The sequence below is a fragment of the Pseudophryne corroboree genome, chromosome 11 (assembly GCF_028390025.1).
Source record: "Pseudophryne corroboree isolate aPseCor3 chromosome 11, aPseCor3.hap2, whole genome shotgun sequence".
Classification (NCBI taxonomy): domain Eukaryota; kingdom Metazoa; phylum Chordata; class Amphibia; order Anura; family Myobatrachidae; genus Pseudophryne; species Pseudophryne corroboree.
In genome coordinates this window covers 105,920,055-105,931,943 of record NC_086454.1, presented here as the reverse complement: position 1 = coordinate 105,931,943, position 11,889 = coordinate 105,920,055, and the positions used below count along the sequence as shown (strand labels likewise).

Below are 11,889 nucleotides of genomic sequence, written 5' to 3'. Positions count from 1 at the left end.
TGGGGAATATGTGACATAGAAAGGGTGGTAAAAGTGTGTTTGTGTATTGCACTCTCCAATACACAAGTCTTTGTTGTCTACTTCAATGATGAAATCACTTTACTGACATAGGAGTCTATTCATGAAGCAGTAAAAAGAGTGGAGAAGTGAGCCAGTGGAGAAGTAGCACATGGTAACCAATCAGCATTGAAGTAACATTTATAATTTGCATACTATACAATTGTACGGAGCAGCTGATTGGTTGCCATGAGCAGCTTCTCCACAGGCTCACTTCTCCACTCTTTTCACTGCTTCATGAATAGACCCCATAGTTAGAAACTTGACAATAAGTAAAAAGGTGAATAACCAAACGTAGGTATTTACTCTGAAGTTCTGAATATGTATAAAGAGAAAAAGTTTGAGGATCTAGTCATTGATAAACATATCGTATATCTTGAAAAACCCAACTATGGATTATTTTAGAGGAGTGTACATCATGAAAATCTGAATTGCCTGTCAACAAAAGCAAAGTGTTCGCCAAGCATCCCAGGTAGCAGGTAACTTAAGTAATAAGTCTTAAAGTAGTTATTGGGGATGACTCCTGGACAACGAGGGAAACAATGAGGCTAATAATATTAATATCAGGACTAAAAGTTTGATTTATTTCATAATCTCTGATCCAGTCTAATAACGCATATCTATAGTTAGCCGCAAGAGGGTAATCTTTAAAATATGGAAGATTTACTCCACCTAAAGATGGTGATTGCTGGAGGTTAAACAGAGAGATGAGTGCACACTTATGTGCCCAGATAAACTTACTCATAGCTGTATTAATTAGGAGCAAATCTGTTAGGGTTATTGTTTATAAAAGAGGAAGCATTTGAAGTGCATACAGTACCTTAGGGAAGCTAATCATCTTGATCAGATGACAGCGATCTAGATAACAGAGAGGGAGATACTGCCATTTACAAAAATCATGCCTTAAATTCTCAATTAAATGGGGAAAGTTGTTTTGATAAATTTGAGATAGGTGTGGCAGAAAATATAGGCCTAGGTATTTTATAAATGTATTGGCACTCTGAAAAGGAAAATCACACACCCATTCTATTTGAGTTTCTTTGAAAAATGCTAATGCTGCCGACTGAGATTTATTAATTAAAAAACCATAAATAAAATAGAATTTATCAAATATGTGTCAAACCGTTGGATTTCCTCCCTTTAGGGATGTGAAAATATAATAACAAGTCATCCGCAAACCAGAAACTTTTATTTCCCTAGTACCTACAGTATAGTGATGCCTTGTTAAGTGAATGATGTGAGGAAATGCCTTATTAAGGTGTCTAAAGCAATATTAAAAAGAAAAGTAGATAGGGGGCAACCTTGTCTTGGTTCCCCAGCACAGTAAGAAAACACTTAGTATTAAATCCATTTATTGTAATAAAAGCTAGTGGATCATGATACAAATCCCTGTATATTAAATAGCCGTAATAAATGAGACCATGATACTCCATCGCATACATATCACAAATTACTATTTCCATGTGCTCCAGTCAAATGAGTATGTGTCATACCTGCTATCAAATGACGAACGTTATTTACAGAACAACGGCTTTCACAAAAATTTTCTGAGAAGTACGGAGCAGTTTAGGAGTATAGGGTGAGATGTACTAAGCAGTGAAAAGAGAAGTTAGCCAGTGGAGAAGTTGTCCATGGTAACCAATCAGCATTGAAGGAACATTTATAATTTGCATACTATAAAAGTATACAGTGTAGCTGATTGGTTGCCATTGGCAACTTCTCCACTGGCTCACTTCTCCACTATTTCACTTCTTAATACATCTCCCCCATAAGATAAAGGGAGATATAGGTGCCAAGGTGAGTGAACTACGTGATTAAACGAGTAATAACAACACAAAACTTAAAACACTCCTCAACTATAACTGAGTGGCAGCTTTTCACAATAGGATGTGTGTTAGTGAGACACACGTGTGATAGTGGTATAGTACGTTGGAGTGAATGTAGCACCTTCTAGTGTGAAAGAATAAAATTTAAAATTGGGATACAGAGATACACTTAGCTTCTTTTATATTAGAGTTTTCAGTCGAATGACCATGGTGACATCAAATTATATGAAAAACAAACAAAGAACAATAAAAACATAGTGCACCCTGTTGTGGTGCAATAAATGGTTGTTCATAAATAAAAAAAATTATATAGAGGAACTGTACTTAGAAACTATTGCAAGTTCCCCCCCAAAAAAAGTATAAAATGCTTTTTATAAAGACAATAATTTAATTCACATAGTATTCCAAGTGGCAACCAAAAGGTATTGCACGTACAAGATAAAGAACAACAACAGGCTTATCTGCCCAAACACTGGGTCCAGAGACAACCGGTTCCTTATTCACAAATATTCCAAATGGTAATCAATAAGTAGAATATGCACAAGAAATAAGTTAAAAGAGTGCTTATCTGTCCATCAAAGGGGTCCAGAAGGCATAAGTCCGACGTGTTTCGCCCTAGTTTGTGAACTTCATCAAGGGAATGGTTAGGTGATTGCCAGACCTGCTTTATATAGCAGAGGGAAAAAGACATCTCCCCCATAGTCTAAAATGTAAGTGCTATAAGTCTAGTGAAAATGTTAAAGTCCCGGTTCAGGAGGGGGTATATCTATGTGACTGTACCAGAGATGGGTCTTTACGCTGTTTAGGGGGTACAGTAATTCTATCTTTGTTGAATCCCTCAGGAGCCACATTGCCTCCCATTATACTATTATACAGATTGGACAGGCATGGTATTAATTGTGGAAATAACATTTTATAGTATTCAGTGCCAAATCCATCTGGACTTGGCATTTTCCCATTGTGTAAAATTTAATAACCTTAGAGATTTCTTCCTCTGTAACTACAGTCATCAAAGATTCTCTGTCTTTCTCAGATAACTGGGGGAGAGCCGCAATCCTAAGAAACTCCATGCTTAGTTTTGGAGGTGCCTCATACAAAGATTTCTAATATTCAAGAGATGCTTCAGAAATTATTCTTGAATCTACAAACTTAGAATAATTATTAAGGCAAATATGGGTTATATGAGTTTTAATCATATTTGTCAGTAATTTCCCTGATCTATTTCCCTAGTGAAAATACCTTTTTCTTTAATAATCAAGATTAAACTGAGCCTTTTCTGTACACAATGGGGGGAATTCAAATGTTTGAAAAGTCTGTTGGGTGTCTGTTTTTTCCTGTCTATTAGATAGGAAAAAAACAGACACCCAACTGACTTTTCAAACATTTGAATTTCCTCCAATGCGTCATATGACAGTTGTGTCTCCTTAAAAGTGTTTCTATTGGACTCATTGTCATCATCAAATAAATTGAAATATGCATTGGCAAAAGCATCACTTAGAGCCTGAAATTAAGATTGTATCTGCTTCTTTTTACACAAAATATAAGCAATAACATGGACCCTGGCCATAGGTTTGGATGCAACCCAAAATAAATTAATATCATCCATATGATTTAAATTGTCCCCTTCATAATTTTTGTTGCAAATATAATTTAATAACTTCAGAGGAAGAAAGATATGGTGCAAACCGCAAATTAAAAGATGTAATATGTGGGATCTTCATAGATATGTGAGACCGTGGTCTGAAATTTCTATGTAACCAATCATAAAATCTATTAATCTATTAAATAAAGAACCAACCAGAAATCAATTTTTGAAAAAACATGATGGGGATGAGAATAAAAAGTATAGTTCTTTGCTGTGTGGTTTTATAACCCCCAAGGGTCTGTAAGGTGAAGAGCGGTTTGTAGCAATGTTAGCATTGAAGGTACTCTGACCTGTTTCTTAACCCTGAGGAGTAGACCTATCCAATGCAGAGAATAATAAAGTATTAAAATCACCACCAGTGTACCTTCCGCCCAATCTTGAAGTCTGACATATACATATGTGACGTAAGAGGTATTGGAACCATTAGGTGCATATAAATTGGCTCTTGTGAAACATTATCCTTCTAACTGAAGTTTAATAAAAATATATCTACCAAAGTGTACTGAATCTTGTTACTAATCAATAAGAGCACCCATATTTTTTATTTTTATTTTTTTACTGTGAAAGAAGCTGATTGACATTCTCCTATCCAGGAATCGAATAGTATATTAGAGTCTACACCACTCCAGTGGGTTTCCTGAAGAAGAACCACATCTGGAGCAAAACTTTCTAATTGGACTAAAACTTTTTTCCCCTTAATAGTTGTGTTAAGACCAGGGCCAATTAAGTTCCACATGGGGGGTGCCTTAATTAGGGGTGTGGTCTGTGCTATGGTTGTGGCTATATCCATGGAGCTCATAACTATTGCCTACCTTCAACCACTTAATAGAGGAGCAGAGCAACAGACCCATACATACACACACATACATACAGTGGATGTTGAAGTGGGAATTTTGAAGTGGGGGTATGGGACATGAAACGGGAGTACTGTTGCGTACGTAAAAAAGGGAGCATGGCCACTGAAAAAGAGTGTGTCCTTAACAGTATATGCATTAGTGTGCCCCCTTGTCTCCTGGACTGTATGTGCATCATTATGTCCCCTCCTCTACTAACCTGTATATGCATTAGTGTGGGTAGAATCTATATCCCCATCGCCTTATGGACCCGGATGTGACATCAGGTGAGGGCGGAGGTTGTCTTATGCCATTACAGTTCCAATCTAGGTTTGTGGTAAATTATTTTCGTGTTATTTCGGCTCAACTGTACCCTCGCGGTCTCGCTTCGCTTGCCACACTTCGGGCCTGTAGTCTCACTTTGCTTGCCACAGGTTACTATTCCCAATAGATGGTGACGTTGACCCACTGCATTATGGGAAAGGTCCTCTCAGCAAACGGGATCTAGGTACTACCCATTTGTGTGCCCCCTCCCCTCCTAGTCTGTATATGCATTAGTCACTCATTGTAATGCCAAAGTTTATGGGCTCCTTCACTGCGGCGGGCTGTGGGCCTATTATTTTTTCAATGGGGGTCCTGGAACTGCAGCTCCATCCACCCCATTTTCTTAATCCGGCCCTGGTCAAGACCTTCAAATTTGATTTATGTTGTCAGTCTATGTGTAGAAATTTTAGTAGTATTCTCTTTAGCCAAAATTCAACCCATATCAACCTTTCTAATCCTACATAGAAAAAATAGTATTAGGCTGCCCACCATTGTCTCGGTGACCAAAGAGAGCAAATTTATTCAATTTGTAGAAAACAAATAAACATAATTAATGAAGGTGTCAATAAAACAGTAACCATCAGCTGAAAATATTGAGTGATACTCATATTAAAAAAAAAAAAACTTAATGTGCAAAAAAAAATTTAAGTGAATACTATCCAGGAGGACATAATCCTGGTCTTAAAGTTCATTCTTACAGTTTTCAAATTTAAGTGAACCCAATAGTACAACCTAAAGGGTTTAGATACATAAACCTTTACTAATGTTAATTTTGAAAGGAAAAAAAACACATAAATAACTGATATTCCACAAAATCTATAAAACAAATTATCAGAAAAGAATTTAAAAAACAAGCTGTAACATTTGGTGACCAACCATTAAACCTATATAAGTTCTTTTGGCCCACTTTAGACCTGATCACTTGCTAGGGTTTTTTTGCAGTGCTGCGAGCAGATAGTCGCCGCCCATAGAGGAGTGTATTTTTGCTTTGCAAGTGTGTGAACGCATATGTAGCCGAGCGCTACAAAAATGTTTTGTGCAATTTCTGAGAACCGCTGTGATCACTTCAGCCTGTCTGGAATTGACGTCAGACACCCGCCCTGCAAACGCTTGGACACGTCTGTGTTTCTCCAACCACTCCCAGAAAACGGTCAGCTTACACCCACAAACGCCTTCTTCCTGTCAATCCCCTTGTGATCGGCTGTGCGAATGGATTCTTCGTAAAAACCCATCGCAGAGCAATGATCCACTTTGTACCCGTGCAACGTGTCTGCGCAATGCGGTGCATATGCATGTGCAGTTCTGAGCTGATCGCAGCACAGTGAAAAAACCTAGCATGCGATCAGGTCTGAATGACCCCCTTAGTGTAGCCAATTATTCCTATCTATCAGCTCTCCTCAACCCATGTCATCTCCCTAGGAATTTTGAGATGATGCAAATTAAAGGGAATCCAAAAAATGTTTTGCAGTGTTGGGTGAGTCAAAATAGTGAGATTTTACATTATAAAAAAAAAATAAGTTTAGCAAGGTACAGGAGAGCGAAATGAATACCAGCTTTGAATAGAAAACTGAACACTGGAGAAAACGCTTTAGTTGCTACTTGGTACGAAAAAGTCTTGAAAACAGAATTTATATACATTGTAATTAATATTTGGAGGGTTTTCTATAGGCTTCCAAAAGATTAACTTTTGAAAGAAAGGGTAATGGGAACCGCACAAGTTCAATATTTAAGCTGATAGTGACCTCTGAAAAACTGAATTATTCCTGAATTGCTTCTAAATATAGCACTCATATGTAATTGGAAAAATAGTCCCTGTACATATTCTTGTTGCTTTCAGTGGTGCTCCCTTGAGTCAAAAAAGTTATCAACCGAAAAAGCCAAACAGAGAAGTATTGGAAAGTAGACTCTTTATTGGGAGCACTCTAATTCAGAGGTTAAAATTATAACATAACTAGTAAAATCAATTTTATTAGATAAATATTTAAGTTGAATTTAAGGAGTACAAATATTTGAGTGAAATAGCCTCGCGAACATATAAGCGTAAAGTGTTGATCATAAGTGATCACAGTATCACAATTTGCTAATTGCCGGAAATTAATAGCTGTAGTACCAGAAGTAAATCAACATTGCACATTATTTCTCATGTAGAATGTGACCATCATTTATTCTGCATGTATCCATTATGGATCATTTAGATCGCAGAGAATTAAATCATTGGTCATATGGAATCGAGTACCTTGTGGCATTTGTCTAGGTGACAGTCTATTTGGGAGCCAATTTATTGCAGTACCAGGGTGTTCAGAGGTGGTCTCCCATCCTGTTACTAACCCGGCCTTTCACTGCTTAGCTTCCAAGGTCAGAAGAGATTGGGCATCTCCAGTGAGGTATGACCGCAATTATTGAGCTCGCCTTTTTTAGTCACCTATGTGTTAGTAATATAATCACTGTATATCCACATTGGTAAATTTTATAAACATATATGGCACAAATGCCAAACAACATATGAGAATAGATGCAAATCACCTGACTTAGTCACTAAGTGACACGTCAGGCACACAGATAAAGGTACACAGATGAGTAGAAAAACCACTGTGCGGAAAAATTATTCAAAACCACACAGCATCCACACATAGGACTTGCTTTTTACTTAAATCATTGGTCATATGAGACCGAGTACCTTGTGGCATTTGTGTAGGTGACAGTCTATTTGGGAGCCAATTTATTGTCAGAATAATTCATAATGCACATTATTACAGGTCTTGAACGCTTTTGTTTAGGGGACCTGTCAGGGTCAATATGGTGGATTATCTCCACTACCAGAGGTTGAATGGATTGTGTGCACTGCATTCTAATTTCTTAGGAAATAACTGTGGCAAAATGTCACAAATCATTTAGTTTCACTGCCTTATGCAGAACAATAATCCATACATTGTTTCTCCGGTTACAGTTTTCTAATTCTTCCATATTATCATTTAAAGAAGAAATGGTAGATTCTTGAGGACAGAGTTAAGTTCAAACAACATTTAGGTAATTTTCTTGGACAGATATGTGTTGCTCTGCCTCAATCAGGTGACTTGAATGAGTAATGAGTTGTAACATAGCAGACTATATATTCCTTAAGGCCTGCCAATGTAATATCAAGTAAGGGACAGAGCATGTTATACAGCTCTTGGGCCTTGTATGTATGTGATGCTACAAACCCTGGAGGGTCAATTGTAACATCTGTCAAAGTCGAAAAATATTGCAGAACACACAGCACGTACAAACTGCACACACATGCCCACTGCGCGTGCACTTGTTCTGCCGTGCGTGCACATATCCGCAATTTGCGTATGGTCGCTCCCGCGGTCCTGCGCATCGGCGTGTGGTATGGGTATTTACGGCAGAGTTTGTGTACGCATGGAGAGCCATCAAAACACATTACATATTTAATCCAAATAGTGCACAATGTACACATAGTCTCCTTGCACCACATCAGAAAGTTATAGCTGTTTAAATGGTTGCAGAACAAAGGGATTCACCTTTACAGGATAAGAGGGGACATACTAAGGTTATAAGGTGGTATTTGGTATCCAGCTGTAGGGTATTTTAAGGGTAACATTCCGGTGTTGGTCTGCGGAAGATCGCATGTTCCTGCGGATAGTTATGTGCAGAAGCAGAATATAGATATAAACTGTATTTACTGTATATTATGTATGCGGCGGGAATCCAGAGGAGACCACCCACAAGAGCAGTTGAGAAAGACATTGCCTACCTTTTCAAATCAACCTATGACCTCTCCTGTACTGTAAAAGTGCATTCCTGTGTCCAATGGACAAAGGGATTACAGTATCCATTGTATTGCTTTTGGAAGAATTGTATAAATAAAGCCTGCTGCAGCCCGGCCACACACAATACTCACAACGTTATCTATTTGATGACGGAGGACCGGACCGGGAAGCGCACGCGAATATACTCACGTATGTACATTGACCTGTAGCCATTATTCTGTTATATATTGTCTTGTATTGTAGTGTATAATTTGTATTGTAAACCCCCTTTCAGAAATAATCCACTGTGGTGTCGGAACCCAGCGGTAAAATCACAATTGGTGTCGTGTGCTCATTGCCCTGCTAAGGTTTAAAGTGTATTATTATTATTGCATTGCATTGCTGTAGAAGGTTTAAAGTGTATCTCTGGGTGTGTACGCGCTGTGAGTACTTTGTACCGTCAGCGCGGCATGTGTACGCAAAGTCCGTACACTGTACGGGACTCTGTACGCTAATAGCGTAAAAAGTGCGTAGAGTGTGAATTAAGTATAGCGGCCGCAGCTGCTAAAGGTTTAAAGTGTATTTACGGTGTGTTTAAGGTATAGCTTTTATTCCTGTAAAGATAATCAGCATTATCACATCTGGGGACCAAGGCCCAGAGGATGAGGAAGGAGGTTTAGTAGCAATTTCTGCAGGCACAAGCTTATTTTTCTCCTTTGCTGACTGGTTCCCCTTACGCTGCTGCTTAGCCCCAAATTTCTCCATTAAGTCAAATCAAAGAAGTAGAGAGTCAACACCAAAAAGAAATATAAAATTCTTGTGGTTTTAAAAAGGCTTTTAGATATACCAGCTCAGTGTGGTAATCTATATCATTATTCTTAACAAGATGTGTATAGTTGCTCTTAGATGGTATAATAAAATTTGAGATCACAAAGTCTGCCTCAGTGGGACCTGAATGGATACTCAACTGCAGGTATCAAGGAAGTTCCAAGGTCCTTTAGAACTCTTCAATGGGAAATAGTAACCTGAACCACACTTCCAAAGAAAGTTTTATACCAGTGTTATATATTGCTGAAGATTATACAGAAAAACAAAAGACAGGAGCTGTATGCAAGCCCCAAATATCAATAGTACAAAGTCCCAGAACAGTGTTCACCTTAGAAGTTGTATTCTGTTCCTTATAATAATAATAATAATAATAATAATAATTTTATTTATATAGCGCTCTTTCTCCAATAGGACTCAAGGTGCTTAACAGATACATAGCATAAAATAATATAGTACAGAAAATATCTTTAATATCGATTATATAATATCCAAAGCAACATTTATATCAATGCCTCAGTCTTAATGATAAGAACTGTTCAAAAAGTTTCTAAGCACACTGTTGAATTTATGTACTTTAAAGCACTGGATTTTAGATAAAATTGATAATTTCAGTGCTCTCACCTCCTATTAAGATTATATGCAGCACTCACCTTCCCCACTTTGCAATTTACTGGGTGCGTTGATGCCGCTGCTGGAGCCTGCTTGCTTAGCCTCTCACTAACATGCTCCCAAAATGATGGCCGGGTGTCTGTGCCTCTCTATCCAGAAGCCGAGTTCCAGGGTAAAATGCAGCATCGAGAGCTAAGAACGGAGCTCCTCAGGAACCATTGGCTAACTTCCCCACCATCTGGATGGTGGTGTGACCAGTGAGGGCTGGGGGAGCGACGTCTGTTGGTGGTATAAAGATGCCAGCTGGAAGCTACAATAAAACACGGATGCACAGGAGGACCGCCCAACAGCAGCAACACCTATATGTTGTTAAAACATTGGCCCTCATTCCGAGTTGATCGGTCGCAAGGCGAATTTAGCAGAGTTACACACGCTTAGTCTACGCCTACTGGGAGTGTATCTTAGCATCTTAAAAGTGCGAACGAAGTTTACGCAATATTGCGAACAAAAAAAACTTAGCAGTTTTAGAGTAGCTCCAGACTTACTCTGCCTGTGCGATCAGTTCAGTGCTTGTCGTTCCTGGTTTGACGTCACAAACACTCCCAGCGTTCGCCCAGACACTCCCCCGTTTCTCCGGCCACTCCTGCGTTTTTTCCGGAAACGGTAGCGTTTTCAGCCACACGCCCATAAAACGCCGTGTTTCCGCCCAGTAACACCCATTTCCTGTCAATCACACTACGTTCGCCGGTGCGAACAAAAAGCCGTGAGTAAAAATACTTTCTTCATAGCAGAATTACTTAGCGCAGTCGCAGTGCGAACATTGCGCATGCGCTCTAAGCTGATTTTCACTGCGATGCGAAAAAAAAGAACGAGCGAACGACTCGGAATGAGGGCCATTATTCAATACAAAGTGAAAATTACAGGTTGAGTATCCCTTATCCAAAATGCTTGGGACCAGAGGTATTTTGGATATCAGATTTTTCCGTATTTTGGAATAATTGCATACCATAATAGGTATATCATGGTGATGGGACCCAAGTCTAAGCACAGAATGCATTTATGTTTCATATACACCTTATACACACAGCCTGAAGGTAATTTTAGGCAATATTGTTAATAACTTTGTGCATTAAACAAAGTGTGTGTACATTCACACAATTCATTTACTGTATGTTTCATATACACCTTATACACACAGCCTGAAGGTCATTTAATACAATACTTTTAATAACTTTGTGTATTAAACAAAGTTTGTGTACCTTGAGCCACAGAAAACAAAGATTTCTCTATCTCACTCAAAAAATTCTGTATTTCGGAATATTCCGTATTTCGGAATATTTGGATATGGGATACTCAACCTGTGCTACATGAGCACTATTTATGCTGCTGTATAGTATATTGTTGGTAATTGTCACGATACCTTACACTAACACACCTCATATTTTTTACAGACACCGACTTACTACTGTTTGTGGACAACAACAGAAATTATGACAACCCAGTGGATGATGAAGAAAGATTCACTCTTCACTTGATGCCAGTCTTACCACCACTGAAAGATGAGGCCTAATCCACAGCACAACCAAGGCCACATATACCTACACCTGTACACCACCTGCAAGACAAAATAATTCAAATATCCTGTCTGGTATTGGAAGTTTTCAACAAACTCAGGTTGATTTTTTTTAGAAACCCAAATGTGAGTAAACAGACTTCAAAACCAACATCTGCAAAGAATTGAAAAGAATCGCACATGCTTTAAATAGGGTAGTTACAGGCATTGAGGCATAGACAGGAGCCATCAGTAGACTACATGAAGCCTTCATTTCTGTTATGGCATGCACAGAGCAAACAATTACCAGTGAATTAGTGAAGTCGTAACAAATATTTACTGCTGGTTTGATGAACACTTTTGAAACATTAATAATTCATACACTATCAAAGAGACATATACAAGTACAATACAAAAACAAAATACTAGTATTGCTACAATTGGAATACAATTATGAGTCGCATAC

General features: G+C 38.3%; 1 pseudogene; it reads right to left on the bottom strand.

Moving 5' to 3' along the window:
* Window positions 1-6,963: 6,963 nt before the first annotated feature.
* Window positions 6,964-7,083, bottom strand: LOC134971336 (5S ribosomal RNA; annotated as a pseudogene).
* Window positions 7,084-11,889: the final 4,806 nt, after the last annotated feature.